Here is a 5,172-nt window from a genome sequence, read left to right as displayed (position 1 = left end):
CAGATCCTTCATTACAAATGGAGTCAAGTCCGCCTCGCGCACACATCCCTCCCCCCCTCCTGCCTCCCTGCGCTCTCATAGGTCCGCGCACTGCATCGGTATCTGCTCCTCGAATCAGAGCAGCGAAACCGGCCAATGTCTCCCTCACACACACAAACACACACACACACACCGTTCAGGAAAGAAAGAAATCGTCTATTTCCCAAAGGTTTGTTGTTATTTTACGCACTGGCTTTTAGTCTCTGCAGCTTTTTTGTTGATTCTGTTTTATTTATTTACACCCCAAACTCGTGGCGTTAAAAAACTTGGGGGGGGGGGGGTCACTTGTCCTGCCAGCTAAAAAACTAACCTGTTGTTGTATAATGTCAGAATATTAAACCCTGTAAATAATTGAGCGTTTTCTGCGCTGATGCGGAAACAAAACGCCTCCATGAGGTCAGAGAGAAACCCAACGTTGGAACGCATCGGTCTGACGTATTCCGAGACCGAGTGGCCGTGCACTGCCGGTGTGTGTGTGGCTCTGAACTTTACTTATGTGGTTTGGTTCCTTGTATCGGTGAATGATGAAGCTGTGTATACACACACACACACGCACGCACGCGTGATGCGAGTTGGGTGTTTAAGCACAATAAAACCGCTAAAAGGTCTAATCTCGCGTCCAGGACACACACACACACACACACACACACACACACACACACACACACACACACACAAACACGTGATCTCACAGTAGATTATATTTGAGGAATATGAGGCCCAGCAGCAGCAGCAGCAGCAGCACTCGGACTGGATTACTGTAGATCCTCACAGCCTCAATCATCCAGAGTTGAAAGTTGAAAAGGTCGCCGGGAGGTCAGTGCCCCTGATCCTTCGATTTTGCACATTTCCGGTATCAGCCGCGTCCTCGTGTTGGTCCGGTGGTCGCACTGAGCGGATTCAGACGGTGTCGGAGAGTTTAAGGCACGGCTGACCTCTGGGTACACGGCAGGTGGAAGCCGCATGATGGGAAATAGCAGGCCTGCAGCCTCGAGGCCGATCGAGAAGTTGAATTTGAAGAAGAAAAACGAAGAGCATTTCTGTTTTAGTTTGTGTATTTATTTACTTACTTATTTATTTTTGCTTCTGCGCGCCTCCTGCTTATCTCTGTTTACTTTCAGAAACAACAATATCATCCGTGCTTGTGCGCGCGAATTTGACACACACACACACACAAAACACTCAAATGCCGTTATAAGTGGATGCCTTCAATAAGTAAACTGTGCATGTGAGATTGTGAAGAAGCCTACAACTCATTCTAGATGATTGACTACCCCCCCCCCCCCCATTATTGATCATGTTTGGAGTTTATTTGCTGATGAAGAATTAGATCAACAATCAATACACCTGGAACTTCTGAAGAAAGTTTGATCAATTAGGTGAGAACAGAGTTTTGTTTTTTTTAAAAAGAGAGAATAAATTAGGAGGTCTGTCAGAGAGCCCGGAAATAGGATTGTACTTCCTGTTGGATCCCAAGTCACCGCGAATAGAAATCAAATCAAACCGATTACCGTTGATCAAAGCGAGACGTTGTTGTTCCTTGTCGGGGATCTCGGAGGGGCTTCCTCTCACACGGAAATAAGCACAATATGCAACTCAGGCAAATTATGAAACATTTGCATTTTTTACAAACAGAAAACCCATTTAAAATAAATTGAATAAATAATAAAAAAAATTCATTGATAAGTGTGACAAAACTGAATTCCCAGGCCAAATGAATCGCGTGATGCTCACTCGCAACTTCCCTGGTGTCGGGAGTTAAAGCAAAAACAAACAAAAAAAGCCTCATATTTTCTATAATGGTTTAGATATTAGTTTTTGTCCTAGTTCTTATCTTCTCTAGTGCAATAGAATTGAATTTCTAGGAATGTCATATAAAGAGAAACTATTAACCCTAAGGGGAAACAATGTTAGTACGTCGCTACATTCTAAAATATTCACGACCAATTTACAACTCTTGAGGGAAAATTCCTAATTTACCTCCTCGGAGTTTATACTATTTATTTAGATTTAAACGCAGGAAGCTCCAAGACTCTTAACTTATTTTTCTGTGGCCAAAACAAATTAAACGGAAATGTTTGCTTATCTGACGAATATCTGAAATCCCTTTTTAAGTTCAATATTCCAAATGAGGCGGAAAGAAATCGCCTCTTTTATCAATACGCAAGCGAAAATAAATACAAGGCTGTATTTTACTTCAGGTTGTAATCCAACTTCCTTATTGCCTCGTTCACGCTTAGATTGTAAAATACTGGAAATTAGAAAAATTAAAATGTCTTTGTTTTATTTTTATTTCCATCTCCTTGTGTCTTGTTTTTGCTGTAAAAACCCCAACTCTCATAAATGCTGTTAATTTGTCTCAACTACTTTTTTAGACAAAGTGGGTTATTTTCATATTTTGTGCTCCATGAATTAAATAACAAAATATAATTAAACGTGCAAATTATCCAGGTGTCCAGTTTGAGAGGAGAAGCATCTGCGTTTCACATAATCACTTCAGTTTTAACAAGAGTCAGAAAAAAGTCATTGAAGTGAAATGTTTTTTTTTAAATCTAACAAAGTCATGAATTAGTTTTAATTATATCAAGAATATATCAGGAAACTGATCTGAGTGCAGTGCTTTTATCCTTGAATGGATTAGAAAATATCCTTTCAAAATAAAGTAGTCTAAGTATCTAACCCAGAGTTTTACCATGAGTCTAGCACAAACTGAGAAGCTGCAAACTGTTTCAGATGCAACCGCCTCAGTCTTGAGACGCTGAGAGTCCGGTGGACCTGCAGCTGCCTGGCCTGAGAGGCTGAAGGAAAGTGAGACGAGGTTTCAATAATACCTGGAATGAGGTGGCGGCGGCGGCTGGACTGCTCATTATTGTCCCATCCTGCCTCCAGCTGACTGGATCCTCTGTTCTCTGTCTGGAGGAAGTGGCGAAGGGGTCCCAGACCTCCTGCACTCAGCAGGTCTGTCTCACACACCTTAGGCTTGGCCAGAATGAGTGTGTGCATGTGTGTGTGGCATTAGAGGGCAAGGTCAACCCATTCCTCTGCAAACGATCACATCACACAGGGCAAAATACATTCCAACCCCCCCCCCCCTCCCCTCCCCTCCCCTCCTCTGCATCCAGTGTGTGAGGTGGTCTGATGTGGGAACAGCAGAGGATGGGGGTTTGGCAGCGGTCCAGGCGGGGCCTCCAGGTCCAGATGAAGGAAAACCTGGTCCACATTAATATGACTTCATATTACACATGTTAGGGAGCCTCTGCTCCACAGGCTTACCTCAATGTTATGCTCCTCTTTAGAGACAGGGTAAATAATCCTCTTTACTTCAAATGTTCCTTTAGATCGCATCACTCAGTGGTTTTGAGGCAAATAAAGAGGTTTACATGTGACTGGTTACAGGTCACTCAGCTGAAAGAGACTTCTAACCCAGGACTGGCAGTAATCAGATGAATGGGTTTTTCTTCCTCTTTACTGGTCACATTTGTTTAGTCAAATTTTCGGCAGCATTTTCAGGAACCCCCTCCTCACTTACAGTTGTCAAGAGAGGAGATGAAAACGAGAGTCTTGAAGGAACGTTAGCCAGCGAATGCATCGTTTTTTTTATACATCATAACGCGCCTCATTTTATAGCAAAACTCACTTCATTTTGTGACAGATTTCAACAAATGATGCTAGCATTTCCATGCACAACTGGAAAACAATGAATAATTGAGCTTGAACCTTTTTCACCAAATTTCTACATTACTTGTCACTTGTCTTGTTGCAGTTTAGAAGGAATGAGCGCCTTGTGCTTTGATAGATGATAAGTGTCAGTATTTTTCTGGTTGAAAACTATTAATTCCACACTTCTTTTCTATCGTGATTTCTCTGACTTTCACCTCAGTTTTATTCCTCTTGGAACTTTTATTTTTAAGCTGTGGGGTGGAGCACATGAACTCCTGCCAGGAATGAAGGAAAAGGTTGTTTTTCATTGTTTCGCAGCTGGCAGGTGAAGACGCACAATGTTCAGTTTGATATTGCGATTAAAGTTGAATGTCATTTTAGCAGTATTTGGACTGAAGGGAGGAAGTTCGTTTATGGGTTCATTACTCCTGCAGCTGCGAGCACGTCCTCCACACACCAGATGAAGTGTGTTACAGCTCCCTCTTGTGGTTTTCACTGGTCACAGAAAAAAAGGACAGCGAGGCAAAGCAATGAAATCAACGGGATGAAGTCCAAAAACAAAGAAAGCACACCATGACTTCATCAGAAGAGTCTTGTACACACGCAGTAAAGCAACATGATTTTGGAGTAACATTTAAAGTAAGAGTTTAAGGGGGGGGGGGGGTTCTGGTGCAGAGTCATTCATGTGAGAGCATTAACATTTATGCGTGCCCTCAGAGGTGCCTGTCACTCACAGGCGTCAAACTCTTAGTGCCAAGTGACCTTTACATTGTTAGAGGAGACAAACAAATCACCCTCCGAGGCCTCTGGTGTTTTGTCTTATAGATTTTATTGTTTCTCAGAAACAACAGTTACAAAGAGACAAGAAGCTCTCCAGAGGAGGTTCTAGATCAGATTCACAAATCACTTTTAACTGTCCCAAAGTCTCAAGTCAACAAACTCATCTCCCTCTGTGCTCTAAACTTCATCGCCGACCTCCTCCTCCTCCTCCTCCTCATCCAGCCACATGTTTCTGCTTGGATTTCCCTCAGTACCTGGAGGAGCTCTGTCTTCAACAGACTGAAAACTCATTTCAACACAGCTGACATTTCACAGGCACTTTTTTTTTTAAACCTGCGACACAGTTTAAACTGTTCTGCGGAGGCATTTTATTCTCGGCTGACCTGCAGCCAGACAGCTGCACTGGGAGGCGGAGAGGGATGTGGACAGAGGTCAGGATAGAGTTTTAGGCATTTTACCTAATGGACCTTTGCACTGGACGTGTGAAACACTTCACTTATCACAACCTCTGGGCGTTGGATGTGCGTGCATGCTTGTGTCTGCATGGTGTGCATTTTTTTTTTTTTATTAAGCTGAAAGGGCAGGAGCGCTGGCCTCTGCATGTGTGCCTTTTTTTTTTTGCCCTTTAGAAAGAAAACACGGTTAAAAGTTAATGCCATCACTTCTATGAAAAAGGTAATTTTCAAAACTCAG

General features: G+C 42.8%; 1 protein-coding gene across 1 annotated transcript in view; it reads right to left on the bottom strand.

Moving 5' to 3' along the window:
* Positions 1 to 4,512: 4,512 nt before the first annotated feature.
* The window catches only part of plekha2 (pleckstrin homology domain containing A2), a 9,878-nt gene continuing 9,218 nt past the window's right edge, over positions 4,513 to 5,172 (bottom strand). Inside the window, exon 12 of the mRNA XM_086206048.1 lies at positions 4,513 to 5,172. This exon is cut by the window's right edge and continues 1,659 nt beyond it. The gene's annotated coding sequence lies outside the window, so the exon portion shown is untranslated.

Source organism: Aulostomus chinensis, chromosome 6 (genome assembly GCF_037954235.1).
Source record: "Aulostomus chinensis isolate RoL2024-O1b breed Wild chromosome 6, RoL_Achi_v1.0, whole genome shotgun sequence".
NCBI classification, from domain to species: domain Eukaryota; kingdom Metazoa; phylum Chordata; class Actinopteri; order Syngnathiformes; family Aulostomidae; genus Aulostomus; species Aulostomus chinensis.
The sequence above is the reverse complement of the archived record's forward strand: the minus strand, read 5'-3'. Positions and strand labels throughout refer to the sequence as shown.